Source organism: Podarcis filfolensis, assembly GCF_964270895.1.
Source record: "Podarcis filfolensis genome assembly, chromosome: 5".
Taxonomy (NCBI): domain Eukaryota; kingdom Metazoa; phylum Chordata; class Lepidosauria; order Squamata; family Lacertidae; genus Podarcis; species Podarcis filfolensis.
In genome coordinates, this window is record NC_139608.1 from 81,414,839 (window position 1) to 81,432,518 (window position 17,680).

Sequence of the window (17,680 nt, forward strand, 5' to 3'; positions counted from 1 at the left end):
CCCATTTCTGCATTAATATTATGAAGCCAACACTGGATTGGGAAAATCGTGTCTGCATTGTAACGTGAAATTCAGCTCCTCCACCCGGACCACTAGCTATTGTTCTACGTCACTGAATATCAGTTGCTAGAAACCGCAGGAGCCAATAGTGCTCTTTGCTCAGCTCCTGTTTATGGGTTTCCCACAGGAATCTGGTCGGCCACCATGAGTTACAGGATGTTGGACTAGATGAGCCTTTGGCCTGATCTAGCAGGCTCTTCTTATGTCCCTACTCATTTGCAGAACAGATGCAGTTTGTTTCCTTTTATCTATGTGGATATTGGAGGGTGGTATCCAAATAAACGCCGTTTACCTTCCCGCCACAGTGGTACCTATTTATCTACTTGCACTGGCATGCTTTTGAACTGCTAGGTTGACAGGAGCTGGGACAGAGCAATGGGAGCTCACCCCATCGCACATATTTGAACTGCCAACCTTTTGATTGGCAAGCTCAAGAGGCTCAGTGGTTTAGACCACAGCGCCACCCGCATCCAAATAAACTGTTCTGGTACTGCAAGCACTTTTGGTGCACAACAGAACTTCCTCTCTCTCTCTCCCAGCCCGCTGCACCCTTGAAATATATTCTAGGGTTGCCTCCAGCCCTCCAGAGTTCAGTCAGGGACTACACAGGGAGAGGAGAGGGCATGGGTTTTCTGTTGCGCAGCCCAAAGTGTTTGCGCAAGTAAAACTGCTCATTTGGCTGACGCCTTATATCCTGTCCTTCAGCCAGCAAGGCTCCCCCAAATGAGGTGGTTCATTTTAGCAGGGAAGAGTGCTACCGGGGTATTTTGGTAACCTTTATTAACAGCACACTTTCTCTCTCAGAGCACCACTGCAGTTTTCCTGAGTATTTCCAGTTTGAATGGAGAAGGTTTGGGGTGTGGAAAGTGCTAACTAGATTTCAGGGGAAGAGTAAAGATCAGCATCAGGAAAAAGGGAGGAAAGAGCAACATGGGGAAGGAGCTTGGAGTGAAGATATGCCCATCCAGTCTTGGAAACCATTCACTCCCATGTTTTCCCATTCACTGCTTAGACACATGGAGTCCATGGGTATCCAATGGATTTATTCTGTTAGCAGAAGAATTTCGCCTCTCTACAGCCGTGGCCTGCCCCTTCCCCAAATCTGCTCCTGAGGGTTTGGGAACTCCCACCACCCCATAGCAGTTGTGTGGGGAGAGGAGAGGGGCAAAGTTCTGTTATGCAGGCAAAAGTTGTTGTGCTGATAGCTTGTTGAATACAACTATGCAACGGAAGCTGTCATGAAAAGGTACCTGCTAACTGGATGGCAAACTAAACTGTTGGACTACACCGAAATGGCAAAACTGACCAGAAAGCTTAGGAACCAAGAGAATAAAAACTTTAAGAAAGAATGGGAAAAATTTATAATTTATTTAGGAGACCACTGTAAGCAGATGAAAACATTAGCAGGATTTTAGTCTCACTTGTAATGTAACAAATACTATGGACAATAAGGATAGATATAAAATATAGATTATGATATAATATGCAGTTGAAAATGTTGACATTAGGACCCATGGGGGGATGGAAATGTATTTGGTTTTGTTATAAATCTATATTTGAAAAATAGAATAAAAATGATTTTTAAAAACCACAAAGTACCTTCAGTCAAGCGCTCCATAGAAAAGGTTACATTAAACTCTAAAGTATAATCTAAGATTGAACTCCATAGATATCTTTGTAATGGCCAGTAGGATTTCATGTTGGAGGCGATATTTCCTTAAAATAAAGGACTTGAGACAACCAGACGAGATATTCAGATCAAGATGTCCGATCAAGAGCTTATCCTTAACACAAAGAATATTACATTGGCTAATCCCTTTTGTAAAAATGGACTCACGCTTCAGTATTAATACACACAAGTGAGATGGTATCTTCCATTGGATTAAATGGTGCTTGGGGTTGGTTTGGTACTGGGATTAGGTTTTTAAATTACATTAAACTCTTCTTCATCCCTAGAGTATGAGATCAAACTTGCTAGCGAGTCATCTTCATTGTTTTCTAGTTGTGGAGGTTTATTAAGCCTCTTCCATAGTCATGGAGATAGCCAAGGTCAACTGCAAGCATGACATTCTGATGCCGTGTATGATGTCATAAACGGGATAAGCTCCAAGTCTTGGCAAAAGGAAAGCAAGCTGACAGTCAGACAGAGGCTTCATGCTGTCGCGATGAGTCTTTGGTGCATTTTGCACCAGCCAAAGCTTCTGAACATATTTCAAGAGCATCTCTACACAAAGGGCACTGTGTCCATGAAGCTTTAAGCATGGGGAAAGCAAGAGGCTACGGGTATTAAAAGTGTCTGTGTGAGGTAGGAAGCATCTGAGAAAAGGCGTTAGAGATGGAAAGACCAATGCAAATGCCAGACATCACGAAGGCACATAATCCTGTTAAACATGAAGCAATTGGTCACTAGGGGGACCTTTAGTATGTGATCTTCTATTACTTGCTGCAGAATTTCTTTCTTTCTCGACTCAAAGGCCTCTTTCCCTTAACATGCTGGGCAACCCTGAGCGTTTGAAAGATTGAGTGTGAAATTTAGATGAACATTAGCACGATAACAAAATGTTTAATGGAGGAGAAAGACTATAGTGGGGTTACTGAGGTCTGCAGAGGAGTGGGGTGGGGTGGGAGATGAAGTGGATGTCAGAGAAATGGAGGCTTTGGCTTGCAGAAAAGACAGCCACTCATATCAACAGGTCAACCCATGTAGTGTTCAAGGACCCTGTCTTGAAACTCTTTGAGCAACATCATGGGCAGGGGGCTTCCAGCTGCCCCACCTGGTGCCTTTGGAAGCCTGATAGGGGGACTGTGAGCAACATCATGAAAGAAGTGTTTCTGAGACCAAGGTGCGATTGTCCATCTCACTTCTTGTTTTGGCCATTGCCCGAGAGGTTTAATGTAATCTTGTTATATCTATGGTGCTGAAATGTAATTATTATTATTATTGGTATGTTGGTATATTTGCTATTATGTCGTTGTTTTATTATGTTATTACAAAAGTGTTCCTGTGGTGGCTGATTTTGAGATGTACTACAGTGGAACTTTGGTTGTCAAACGTAATCTGTTCCGGAAGACCATTTGACTTCCAAAACGTTTGACAACCGAGGCACAATTGCTGGTCAGCAAAATCCTTTGAAAAAATGGAGAAACGCGCCTCAGAAGCCGTAGGACTTCCAAGGTGCGTTCGGAAATGGAAGCATTCACTTCTGGGTTGTCAGCATTCTAAAGCCGAAGCGTTTGACAACCAAGGTTCCACTGTATATTCCTGCTTTCTTTGTTGCAAGCCACCTGGAGCATGATTCTTTTTGTGGAACAGTGGTATACAAACAAAATAATGGTGGTGGTGGTGGTGATTAACAAAAATTGTCAGGGAACTGACATCGGAGCCAAGAGTGGAGGTAGGGCTCTCCAACGATGCAGGAGAAGGGACCAGCAGGGAGAGGGAGAACACTTCCCTTGGGGAAGGAAATCGGCGTGACACCAGGAAGGAAGGGGAGCAGGGAAGGGCTTCGGAGAGAGGGCTCCAAGACCCTTCCACGGGGTCCAGCAGGGAGAGCCCAGGACCTCCGCTGGCCACGCCCACTCTGCACAGGAGACTTCCGCGCAGGGAGGCTAGGCGGAGACTTGGCGTCAAACAGCTTTTATGTTGGAAGAAGTTCAGGGAACGCCCACTGACGGATTCTGCCAGTGACTGAGACAGTCGCCTTGTAAGGGCTGTCAAATCAGGGAAAGGTTTAGCTACCCCAACAGCTGGGAGCAGTTTGGAATTTACGCACAAGCAACCCCAATTCCCATTACAAAAATATTTTAGCACAACTTCTCCAGGATAACTCCAGGGTAGCGGATTAGTTGAGGCATTAGTATTTTATTTCAGCAAACTCTTTCTTTTTTTAATAGTGAAATGTTTTGTGTTGACTCTTAGACCTTTTTCTGTTGGCTATTTAGCAAACAGACATATTAGAAGGGGCCTCCTCTCTCACAAACTCGCACATACACACCAAGCAATTGTTAACTTCATGTTCATTCTCACTCGTTTTTAATCCTATGCAGCAAGCCCCGAAACATCACTGAGCTCCTGACAGCTTTAATTGGTTCAGCCAACAATGTGACTAGCATCCTGCCTGAACAAACCATGAATGGCATGAAGAAGACAACAGTAAGCAGGGCCTGCCCTACTGTTCAGCAGAGTGAGGCATTCGCCTCAGGCGGCAGATGCTGGGAGACCACAGTGACAGCCCGCCCAGCATTTTCTCCTGAGCCTCCTAGCCATTCCCACCTTTTGGAGACCAGAGGTGTGTGCCTTACACCTTCTAAACAACCTGCTGACTGCTATCCCATTGCCCAGTCAGCTTCTGTACATTTAGGGTTGCCATATTTCAAAAAGTAAAAACCAGGACACCCCAAAAGTCGTTGAGCATGATTTTTCAATTGATTTGATTGACAAAGTGCTGACTTTCAGAAATCCCCCCCCACATCAGTTCCGCCTTTGAAATTCTGGTAATGTCCAGGAAAATCTGGACATATGGCGATCCGTGTGTATGTGTGTGTGTGTGTGTGTGTGTGTGTGAGAGAGAGAGAGAGAGAGAGAGAGAGAGAGAGAGAGAGAGAGAGAGTCTTTTCCTCTGCCTAAGGCAGCAAAATGTATTGGGACAGCCCTGATAGTAAACACAGTGGTGACCTGGTTAGATATTAATATTCTGCTAGGCCAGTTTTGAGAATGTGCACTCTTCCTCATTATGAAACATTAATGTCTTACTAGTTCAAACTGCTTGGAGAGGAGCATCCAAAATACTTAATGAGTCATGAATTCAAAAACAAACAAACAGGAGTTCTGTTTATCTAGGCTTGCATTGACACGGTGGACCACTTGATGGATTTAGAGAATATGCAGGGGATTTCAGTATGCCAGGGTTTGATCATGTGGATACTCTTATATTTTGCTTTCTCAGTCTTGGACAGTCTTGGACAAAAGTGTAAAAAGCAAAAAAAAAAAGTGTTCATAGAGGAAATAGTTTTGAAGTCAAGTGAGCCATTGGAAACGGGCCCTTTGAAGATGCAGCCCTTCAAATAAGGGTTTTTATTTATTTTATTTTTAAGTGGATTTGAAGATTCCACCATAATGTTGCAAGGTGATGTCAAACAGGCTAATTTCTAAAAGATAATAATACAGCTATTAGAACTTGGAAACCATACTGTCTCACCAATAAGCCTATGTAATCTCAGGTATGTTGTTTTTCTTCTGTTCAAGTTGAACTCTGACCACTTGGGCTGCTCATGAAAGGCTCGATAAATCTAGTATTGCTGCCTGCTTGGGTCTGAAAAACAGGGAGCTTGTCAAGTCCTTGGCAGTTCAGAACACTTGACGGGTAAACAAGGCCATTTTGTATTGTTGCAAGTCTTTTCATGTGATATGCTGGTACCTCTTTTTTGTACGGTAGGGTCTCCACAATTTGAATGCAGCCAGCTACATTCTGGCAGTCATCCAGAACCACTCCAAAACAACAGAGATATTCTTGCAGTCCTCCAGAACCATGGAGATATTCTGGTAGTCTTCCAGAGCTACTTCTTAGCACATTTCATCATCAAACTGCTAGAGATCTTCCAAAGCCAGCTGCTGTCACATGTTTGGTGTTCTCAGAAAACATGCAAACAAACATATTTGGGGGGTCTGATCTTTCAAAAATGGTGGGAAAATGAGTGAAAGCTCTAGGGTGGGTAGAGTCACTACTACATGGATGAACCTCAAGATCTTGTTTGCAATATGAAGGGCATTTTCAGTCTTCCCTGTTGTCCAGCAAGATTTAAAGTGCATTTTTTTGAAAACCGTAATACAATGATTTTTGTTCTTCTCCATATTAAGTATGTAATTGATGCACCTGTAGAATTGACCGTAAAATTGGGCAATTGGAAGTCATCCCCGTTGAGTATTATTGATGGGCCAATTATAATGGGTCAGTTATACTGCAGCAGTTAGTTTCATAAAAGGGCAAGAGACGCTCAGACAGGGAAAAAAGAAGTAGAAGTTCGAAGTTGTGCAATGTAAAGAAGTACTCCAGGTCCTTTGGGACAGGGATAACATAAAGCTCTGCAAATGAAATTATACTTGGAAGCATAACATTTATAGCTCTTATCCCAGTTACAGATAATGCAACTCAAGAGTAATTATATTGGAAGTAAATGACCTGAGACTAATTTTGTTAAAAAAGCAAGATCAGCATCAATATTTTGTTGCAGACTAGGAAGGGGGGGAGGGAATCAGTGCAAGGAACAGAAAGAGACTCTTGTGGATACAAAGGCTGAGCCAAAGCAGTGGGACAGTGACAAAGCATGGAAAAGTTGAAATCTTACCAGTTAGATTTTTTTATTGTGGGGGGATGGATGATGAGCGTAGGCCTCTGTTGCCCCACAATTGATTGGTGGAATTTCAGCAGCAACTTCTCTTTTTTAACCCATATTATTGTATTTTTACAATCTAGATTTCTTTCTCGTTGGCCAACTCTGCACGGCCCATTGACATATCAGAGCCGTGAGAAACCGCCGTTGCTTTTCTCGCCGCATCTACGGCTCCAGATGCAGTTGAAATTGGCTGTGTGTACTTCACGAGGGCTGGTGTGACTTCTGCGCATCAGAACAAGGCGACGTGATCTCAGACAATTGGACTGTTGCGCTACGAGGATTCTAGGTCAGCTCTCATCAGGCACTGCCTGACCCCGGGTCTGTGCGAGGAGCTTAAACGTTTCAGAGGGATGACATGGAACGACGGCAGCTTGGTGAGCACAATGAAAAGCCTGCGGTCAAATCATGGCCCCAATTGAAGTCCGCGGCAAAGCTCCCATTGACTTCCACCGGGTGAGATGTTCACCTCAAGGCGCCGGGGGTTAACTGCCGGCTGTACGTTGATTAGACCTTCTATGGTTGATTTCCTCAGCTTGCCTGGAGGGATGATTTATGGCAGCTAGGCTGCTGCTCTTCATCTGGGTCTCAATTAAATCACATCAGAGGGGCAAACACCTCCTTGCCTCCATCTTGGTCAGAGCAGTAAATTTCCATGGCTCACTAGCAGACCGATACAAAAGGATATTGTGGTAAGCTTAGACAGCGATGCCTGTCCTTTTTGAAGGTAGACTTGAAAAGACCAAAAATGATTGTCGTAATACATCATCGCTAAAGGTCTTTCCTCCCAAAGGATCCCCTGGTTTTCCTGTCCAACATCCTACATTTCTCTCCATTAGTGGGGTCGTTACTTCTTTTTAAAAAATAATTTTTATTTGATTTTTACAAGTGTAGAATACATGTCCATCTTTAGAGATTTCTCTGAATCTCCTGAGTTCCCACCATCCCCTCCATGGGTCCTTTTGTCAACCTTTTCAACTGCATATTATTTCATAATCATGTTTTATATCTCTCCATGTTGTCCATGATAATTACTACATTACAAGTGTTATTAAAATCCTTCTAATGTTTTCATCTGCTTACAGTGATCCCCTAAATAAATTATAATTTTTCCCATTCTTTATTGAAGTTTTTGTCTTCTTGGTTCCTGAGCTTTCCAGTCAGTTTTGCCATTTTGGCGTACTCCAATAGCTTGATTTACCATACCTCTCTGCTAGGGACTGTTTCTTCTTTCCATCTCTGGGCTCGTAGCATCTGTGCAGCTGTTTCTGCATACATAGAAAGTCTTTTCTGCTCCTTTGGGGTCTCGGTACCTACAATTCTTAATAAAAAAAGCTTCTGGGTTTTTTTAATAAATGTTAATTTAAACATTTTTTCCATTCATTATATATCATTTCCCAAAATGCTTTTATTGCCTTACATGACCACCACATATGATAAAAGGTACCTTCTTTTTCTTTACATTTCCAGCAGGTATTTGTACTTGTTTTATACATTTTTGCTAGCTTACTATGAGTCAAATACCACCAGTACATCGTTTTCATATAATTTTCTTTCAGCGTACAACAAGACATGTTCATTAATTTCAATGTGTACGTGAAACTTAGTTGAATACCACCCACCTTTCCCCAGAGGTGTAAATGGTGATTATTTACTTATATAGAGGAAAGAAAAAAGGATTTGTAGAAAATTGGGAGCTCAGAAAATAAATATAGATGTGTTTTAATGCGGCTACTAAGGGGGAATTAAAAAAACATCAAGAAAGGAGGGATGGGAAGTCAAGAAGAAAATGTGTAACAAAAAAAGAGAGGTGTGTGATTGGAGTTATGCAATAGTTTGGAAGATTTAATAAAAATCATTACAAATAAAGAGACTACATAAAGATGGAAGCTGAGCCCACTTACTGCACTTTTTGGCTCCAGGCACTGAAAATGAATCTTGTTCATATCTGCACACTCCTCCATTGTCTCCTGAGACAGACAGATGGCAACAACTAACCTACATAGCTCCATCCAAGGTTCTGTTTCTTGGTTATGCTAGAGTATAGTGGAAAGCTGGGAGCTCACCCTTTTCTTTTTTTCTTTTGCAAAAGAAAGAGATTATATAGTTAAAGGGTTTAATTTGCCTCTTAAAGCAGGAACAGTTTTGAGTTATTGGCTGGGATCTGAAGAACTAACCCCTTGCTCAAAAACGGCTTTGGGTAGATCCGTCACATGTTGCTTTTGAAGCTGAGTGAACTCTCCAAAGCCGCTTTTGATATACAGCAGTACCTTGGGTTACAAACACCTCGGGTTACAAACAGTTCGGGTTACAAACTCCGCTAACCCGGAAGTAGTACCTCGGGTGAAGAACTTTACCTCAGGATGAGAACAGAAATCGTGCACCAACGGCACGGCGGCAGCGGGAGGCCCCATTAGCTAAAGTGGTAGCTCAGGTTAAGAACAGTTTCAGGTTAAGAACGGACCGCCGGAACGAATTAAGTTCGTAACGAGAGGTACCACTGTATAACATGCGAGTGACTGTTTTGTAAGTGGAGATGGGTAAAAAAAATCCCACCAGGCCTGCAAGAGTCCCACAGTGCTGCTCAAGTAGCTTTTTGAATCCCAGCATCTGTGTACGTTCAATACCAATAGCAACATAAGTCAATAATAAATAATAATGATAAATTTTTATTTATATCCCGCCCTCCCCAGCCAAAGCCGGACTCAGGATGGCTAACAACAATAAGTCAAGGAACTAGCAGGGACTTCCAACGCTGAGAACGTACACAGGGATCTGACTGAGACAACAGAAGCATCGTTTGGAACAAATCCTCAAAATTTCCATTTTCCAGTAGCTGGGAAAGCAGGAAATTCACATGTTGAAGGGAGTGGGGGGAAGAACAGCTTTCCTTGTGTTTGAGGAAAGCAGAATTGACTGGGTGGGAGGGCAGGAAGGGTTGCCAGCAGTGACATCTGTTGCCCATTGGTGCTCATTGGGTTTGGTAGGATGGAAGGCAAGGAGCCTACCAGTAGGTGGAGCCAGAGCCAACTAATTCTGGTTTTGCCCCCATCCGCCTCCCTGACAGTTAGTGGGCCAATATCCTATTCACCCTAACAGACAAGGCTCCATTAGTTGCCCACTTCCAACCCCAATAAAACACTTGTGCCTTTGACAGTAGGTATTTGTGCTCAGGCGCAGACAGAATCGTAGCTCCAAAACTGCAGAGACGTTTTAATGCAATTACTGGCTGACCAAATGATTTAGCCCCTGTGAAGGCCGGGCAGGCTTTAATGCTCTCACGTGCATTCAAATCAGTCACTTCCTGGCTGTAATTTTTGCTTGTTATCCCTTGGCACTGGCCAAGTCAATCAATTCTTACATTCAGAGCCCACCGCTGCCATTGCCGCTGCTGCTGCTGCTGCTGCAGGATACAAAATAATGAAGAAAAATAGGTGGGGTGTTGAAGGAGGTGAGCCTGACTGAAGACACTGTGATGTGGAATGAAAGTAAAAGCCAGATGAGTCGAAACCTCTCAGGGGTTTGCAAGTTAGGATGGCACAGCAATGTTCAAATCTGGATTCACATGATTCACATCCAAATGTGTGTGTGTGTTTGTGTGTGTGTGTGTGTGTGTGCGTGTGTGCGTGTGTGGAGTTGGGGGATGGTGTCAGTAGTTTTCTAACATTTACCATAAATATGAAAAGAGGGTTATCAAGAGGTGTTTCATTTAGACTACACTAGCCAGCAAGGCTATGGACTGCATATATGAACTGCTTTTCTGTGGAAGCACTGAGAAAGTGTGATGTGGTAAAATATCAAATTTTAGCACCGCAGAATTTATGGGCAAGATCCATTGCAAGAAGCACTCATGTTAATCCCAAGAGGAAAGTAAAGCAGTGACATATAGCGGGGGGAGGGGGGGACACAGGGGCGGTTGCTGCAGGCACAAAATTTTAACACTCAGTGCTTCCTCAGTACAGCTGCATGTTGGGCTCTGTTGGAAAGGGTTTCTCCATGCAAACCAGGAAATGACCACTCCAGACAACAAAATGACTCTTTTATTATCTCTGAGGCTGTGAATTTTGGGGTGACGTGGACACTGTTAGGCAGTTGAATGCACATGTGTGCTCTGTTTGTTTCCTTCCCCCTTCATGTGGCCCTGGGCCCTGGCAACCCATGTTCTGCCACTGTAGTTAAGCACATGATAGGCAAGGCAATCCTAGTAGCAGACAGTGTGGTGCTCACCCAGCCTCTGGTCAGTCATGGCTCTGCTGTTTACCAGAAGGTTGAAGGGGAAGGTGTGGCAGTGGTGAGTTTGATGCACTGCAGACACTTGGATGAAGCCAATCCAGGACTCCCACTGGTGTGTTTGCACTGCGCCAACCTTGCTGCAGTCTCACTCCCTCACCCTCCTCGTAAGCAGCAGCAATGTGACTGACTGGAGGTCAGGTGGGCACTGCTGTCCCACCATGCCATCCACCACTGGGCAATCCCATTGTCCCATTATGCTGGCAGCTGCCAATGTCACCAGAACAATAGCATAATGCAGTTGGGATCCTGGGCAGTCCCAGCAGCAAAGGTGGCAGCAAAATGGCACCGCTGCAAACCATGATGCAGCAAACCTTACAAACACTTTCCCAGCTTCCATGGCAATTGTCAGGAATGAGCCAGCTCCTAGTGGAACCTTACAGTCTGCTACAGAACAGAGAGACTTAGATTTGATGCAGGCTGAGCAAAGAACACAGCAGTCAGTGGTGAATCCTCTGGACTTTGGAATGCCGGTTGCCAAGGGAACAAATGAGAGTGGGCTGGAACACAGCCAAAGTTCTCAGGAAGCTCAAACAGCAGCAAACAGACACAGAGACAGTCTGTCAGAACAGGAAGAGGCTGGAGCTAATCCAATAAGTCTGAAGAGTCAGCGAATGGGAGGGATGCTAGATAGGAAGCAAAACAAGAGATGTCAGGGGCAAAGGTTCAATATATTCTGTAGAAACCGGAAGGAATCTTCAGAAGGGTCATCTGGAGTGATAATGCCGGTGGCTGCGTTAGAGCCGTCCGGAGCTATATGTTTGTTTTTGCAATAAATCCTCCTTTTTAATTAACTAAGCTTACTGTGTTATCAAGCTGGGAACCTGGACTCCTGACAGCAATGCTGTTGGCTCCCACCGGTCATACTGTCCTGTGCTGAAAACATTCCCATATGGATCCCTGATACTAGAGCTCCACTGGTGCAAAGAGTCAGTCAATATCCTATCCTTATTAAACCAGTCCACATGGAGAATAGATTTGCACGGCAAGTACTTCCTGTTGTCACCAATGAGGGTTAAAGGTGCTTAAAATTGCCTGGGTTGTGCCCTTTGTGACCAAAACTGGAATTGTGGAATTTGTGTTTGTGAAACGCATCCTTTGCAGGAAACAACAACACACTACAAAATCCAAAATAGATAATTTAAAAGTTGGTTAATGGGTTGAATATTTTGTGTGATTGTCTTCGATTTATTTGTAGCTATTCAACAGACTTGTAGCAAAGTCACTGACCCCCAAATAAACACCAGGCTCAGACAGGAGCAGAGCCAGCCCAACACTTTTTGCTGCTTGAAGCAAAAGAGAAGATGGAGCAATGCAACAATATTATCCACCACAGCTGGAATAATGGGGCAGCTTATGAAGTGCAGAACTGGCTAGTTAGCCCACCGGGGCAATAATAGGAACACTGTTGCCACATCACAGCCTCTGACACATGAGGCATTCTGCTTAATGGTCTCACTGGAGGGAGGAAGAGGCCGCTTGGTTTTATTCTGAGGAAGGTGCTTTTCAAGGGCTGCGGAGAGCAGCATCATTCAAAAGAGGAGCCTGAAGTATCAGTCACTTCTTTCAGAATGAGGAGAATAATGAAGAAAGAAGGGGAGGCAGATGGGGAAATGCCAGTATGAAGATTTATGCAACTCTAAGGTGATTAAGTAGCAATTATGAAAGCTGACTTGCAAATATTAGCATAAAATGTCCTTCCTGAAGTACTTAAATGCCTAAATGCACAAATCTCTTTGTGCATTCCACATTGGCCACAATATGTACACACATCTCAAATCCCAAATGTAAAATGTGGTCCCACTGCTGGTTTATAAGGACTGTCAGTCAGCCATGTTTATCTATTGGTAAGCAGATCCCTGCTCCAGCCCATTTCATAAATAATTGGGAGTAGTCAGGTCGATTTCCTGCATGCCCTCTAAATGTCGGGAAAGCAAATCTGGACGCCATATTAGTGGGTGTTATGTACTGAGTTGAATAGGATCCAAACTGCAGCAGTCTGATTGGTCCTAGAACAATAGGATTCAGAATGAAGCAGTCTGATTGGTCCTAGAACAATGCAGCAGTATGATTGGTTGGCAGGAACCACCCAATCATGCTCCAGATAGAAGTGAATCCACAACCTGATTGGCTTACAGTAGAATTCCAGAATTAGCCAATCATGTGCAGCCCATTGTGTAAATAATGTATATAAAGCAGATACCTTGAGGGGGACATTCATTCATTCCTCCTCACCACTATGAGCTGAATAAAAAGCATGAAATCACTTTGCGACTTGAGTATATTTCAGTGACGACATCATTCTTGCACGTCAGAGCTTGGAAGCCACAACCTTTCCTAGGCCTTAATGCCAATGTGTCTCCCTCCTTATTGCCCCATTGTGTTCCTTCTGTTTTCATGGATAGCCTGGGTACTCTTTGCTCTATGTATCCTTTGGAAGGACCTCTAAAGCCACAGCTTCCCACTTCAGATGTCATGGGAAATGGCAGTATAAGAAATGGATTGTTATTATTTTTGCTGAAGCTGGATACACGAGGAGAGGACAGGAGGGGTGAAGAGGAAACACGCTTGTTCCCAATGCAACAGAACAGGGTTTACTGTACTGAAATGGTTACATTTGGATTGGGCCTAGGACCGCCATAAATTCTTGCTGCTTTTGCCACAGGTTGTGCCACCCATGCAGCAAGTATTCTGCTCCTATTTTGATGTCATTGCAATTGATGAGATGGATATTCCCTGACAGAAAAGCAGGGGAAATCCCACTGTAACGACATCCATGCAAGCCCTCTGTTCACCACCTGCCTATGCACACCTGTAAGATCAAGATGTCAGGTGATGATTCTAACCACACTTATCTGGAAGCAAGTTCCGTTGCAATCTCTGTACAATTCAATGCTGTTCAATGTGCCGGTTCCCGTAACCAAAGTCCTTGAAGTGGCAGGGTTACTGGAAAGGATTCTCGTGGTTCGTCTCTTCAGGGAGCTGAGGGGGAGAGCTAGTAGCTCTCTCTTCCTTCCCTCGCTGAGCATTCAACAAGGAACAAAAATGAGTGGGGATGAGGAGCAGCTTCTTCCTGCTGGGCTGTACTGTAGGGAGCTGCGGTCAAACTAATCGGATCCATTCTTGTTTGACCTACTCACGATGTGGCACACCCCAAAGCAGAAAGTGTGAGATCTGGCAGAAGCAAGCCTGTTTGGAAGCTGGAATATGAATGGTCCAAGAATACTACCTTTCCCAGGCAGACTTTCTCTGAAGAGGTTGTGCATGTTTGTGGGTGGCAAATGACTCTTTCCTTCCTCACTATGTTCTGAGAACCCATGAGGGTAACAGATGTGTCCATCTCTGGACCTTCTTGCATGTTCCTCAAGAGCATGGAGAGTGCTGTCTGATCTTCCTACAGGTAAGCTTTAGGTGCATGCATAGGTGCCAGTTCTAAAGGGCCCAGGTCCCTTCGGGGCCGCCAATAAAATATTTGCCCCCTCCCAATGTTGAGGACAATCAGGAGCAGAGGTGGTCGAACGAGGAGCCAAGTGTGGTGTGGCATGGCTTCCGTGGCTCCTTCTCCTGTCACAAAGGGAGGGAGAAGCATCCACAGGCCAGTGGCAGGAGGAGGAGGAGGAAGCCAAGTGCCCGAGAAGAGGAGCCATCGGCCACTGAAGTTGTGCCCTCACAGCATTTGGTACCACCCCCTGACTCCTCCTAGCATCCCGACATCACATGCATCATCAGCACCCCTAATCTTCTGCTCAAATCGGTGCCTCTGGCGCATGGTTCATTCTGACTTATTCTAAGGAACCCAAATCCTAATGAATCTATTGCATGGCTTTCTGCGAGTTACAGTTCATAGCTCAAAAAACGGAGTGATCCATTGTCAATTAGAAAATTAATCCATATGGCTTTGCCGTTGATACATTAATACTGTCAAATCCCAGCGCCATATTGATCTGCATGCTTAATTATCTTTTGTAAACAGAGCATCCAGTACCGACTTTTGAGTAAAGGATTATTGGAAAAGGTGAGAGATTTGTTGATACATTCTGAAATCTGAAGCTCAGGGGCGGTCTTTTAGACATATGTCAAGCTCAAGGCATAGCTGGTCCCTAAATGTCGGGTTAGCACAACCTTTGACTGAGCATGCTGAACACAACATCCGAGCCATGAACCGAAGCCAATTTGGTGTTTCTCAGCATCCCTGTTTGTATATTAGTCTGCTGAGTGGCACTTTGACTTAACTGGTCCCAACTTATATTAAGACAGTTCTTAATTCTCAGTTTTATTATTCTTCTGTCATTGCTAGCTAAAGGGGACTAACATTCATTGGAATAATCAAAACAAAAATGCAGCTGAAAATTTTTTTAAAAAAACAACAACAGCATTTTGTGATCTGTTTACATTAATATTTAATTTAAAGTAGTTTGAAGATTAATGCCTGCAATTCTTTCCCTTTCTTTTCTTTTTTAAGCTTTATTAACCAAAGATGCTAGAGGATAGCATTTTGCCCGTTGCACTGTAGAAAACCGTGCCAAGGAGGAAAATGTGTTTGTGGCTGAAATCCTACAAAACCATCCCTTTCTCATCCTCCGCCCCTCTCCTCCTTCCTAAATAATAATAATAACAAAACACCAATCCATGGGGTACTAACAGGGCTCTGATTAAATATTCTGTGTCATAATTTATGCAAAAGCAAATCCCAACAGGAATCAGGAGCTCTGAAAAATCTGTTGTGAAATAATTATCCTGAATGACATTGTCGAAATGGTCCACAAGGATGTTGTCAATAATACATTACACAAAATCGGTTGGAAATAAACCTTGAAAATTACATGATATTCCTGGAACCTTGAAAGAATTATCTGTAAACAAATTTAATCAGTTTGATGTTATGCATCCCACTCAACCTCTTATTATCTGATCATCTAGGTTTTAGAACACTATGGGGAGTTGAATGACAATGAGCAGCTTCTTGTGAGAGATGACTTGCCGATGTTTGTGTGTGCTGGTTACCGAGCTACCTGATCACCTTTCTGACCTGCTTTTAATTTGCATTCCTGCCTTGTTGCTTGGATGCCTTTGGTGACACCCACTAATGGGGACATGGCTGTTTGTTTTACTCCCCTGACAAGAAGGTGGCTTGTTAGCCAAGGTGTGAACTTGCTCCTTTGCCTATGATTTGCAAAAGTGGTTACCTGATTTTGTCTGTTTGGCATTCTCTCTTTGTTTGCTTGCTTGCTTGAAACATGATGTCTCCCATGATTAGTGATAGATACTATATGGGAATGAAATTTGGTATACATGGTCAGGACTAGGGCTGGGCGATATCTGTTTTTCAACATTGCAATATACTGACATATCACAATGTCTGAAATATGGATAGAGCTGTGTAGAGGCATTGACTGGCTTTACAGTTTATCCTGCATCATGATTTTTGCCAGAGCCTGCTATGGTGATTTTCTGCCCCCTGCAGAGGAGAGCTAAGCCAGCAGAGTTAACAGGGGCTGCAGGAATTGAAAGCAGCATTTTCCCACATTGTGATTTTTGCATAGCATGCACACACACAAATGCATCCTGATTCACAATATATTGACAGGTCAAAAATTATGAAACTGATTATCACGATATGGAGTTCAGATCGGTTTTGGACGATATATCGCCCAGCCCTAGCCAGGACCCAAATTCTACATTTCAGATTTAAATACCAGCACAACTCACCCAGCTGTTTTCAAAGGGTGGAGCAAAGTCTAAATATTGTTATAGATCTTGGGGGGGGTTAACAGAGTTTGGGGGTGCAGGGGCACTTATAATATGGTTATCAGATGTCCCCATTTCCTGGGGACAGTCCCTCAGATTTACGAATCAGTCCCCTATCATTTCCACTATCATTCCGACTGAAGTTGAAAAGTGTCCCCAGATTCATTGAAAAAAATCTGGTAACCTTAACTTATAACTGCTAGAGCAAGTGAGTGTTAGAAATTAATAAGTGGTAGAATTTGGATATTTGACGTATTGAAGGGAAGATGCTAGGCCAGGCATCTGAGGTAGAAATGGCTAAGAATGACAAAAGATTCTGGAAGCAAGTCTTTAACACATCAGTGAAAACCATCATGGGGACGAGATTCTTTGCCAGTGGACAGAATCGGGGGGGCGGGGGGGAGTTCCCATGGTGGATGGAGAAAGTTTAGGATTTCAGCTTCTAGGACTTGGAAAACAGGGGAGGGGGCAGGCTGTGCCCAAAGAAGGTGAAAGTGTTATGTTACACAAGGCTGGGGGGCGGGGGGGTGTTGGGCTTCGGCAATGGTTCTTGGGAAGGAGAAAGGTGGAGCCAGAACTCCAGGCAAAGGCCATGCAAGGCAGAACCATATTGGCAGGCTGCGACAGACACGAAGATTGTAATGCTCTGAACTCTCTCCAAAGTAGACCCAGGTGTGGAACAATATGGAATAGTATGGGATGCGGGTGGCGCTGTGATCTAAACCACCGAGCCTCTTGGGCTTGCCGATCAGAAGGTCGGCGGTTTGAATCTCCACGACTGGGTGAGCTCCCGTTGCTCTGTCCCAGCTCCTGCCAACCTAGAAGTTCAAAAGCATGCCAGTGCAAGTAGGTAAATAGGTACCACTGTGGCGGGAAGGTAAACGGCGTTTCCATGTGCTCTGGTTTTCATCACGTCCCGTTGCACCAGAAGTGGTTTAGTCCTGCTGGCCACATGACCCGGAAAGCTGTCTGTGCACTAACACCGGCTACCTCATCCTGAAAATGAGATAAGCGCCGCAACCCCATAGTCACCTTTGACTGGAATTAACCATCCAGGGGTCCTTTACCTTTTTTTACCTATGTGAACAATAAACCATTTCTCTTAAAGAAACCAGTCTCCGCTGTGCCTTGATTTCCCAGTGGAAACATGACCAATCAGGGCGCCAGCTCTACTCTAGGAAGCTGCCTGTGT

General features: G+C 44.0%; 2 long non-coding RNA genes across 2 annotated transcripts; both read left to right on the forward strand.

Moving 5' to 3' along the window:
• The first annotated feature begins 1,665 nt into the window (after positions 1–1,665).
• On the forward strand, positions 1,666–7,568 carry LOC310763188. The gene is made up of 2 exons (XR_014548532.1): positions 1,666–2,365; positions 6,534–7,568. It is a non-coding gene; the product is annotated as an uncharacterized lncRNA (long non-coding RNA).
• Positions 7,569–10,920: 3,352 nt separating this feature from the next.
• LOC310763132 lies at positions 10,921–15,513 on the forward strand. Its single transcript, XR_014548505.1, has 3 exons — positions 10,921–11,391; positions 14,714–14,755; positions 15,203–15,513. It is a non-coding gene; the product is annotated as an uncharacterized lncRNA (long non-coding RNA).
• The last annotated feature ends 2,167 nt before the right edge of the window (positions 15,514–17,680 follow it).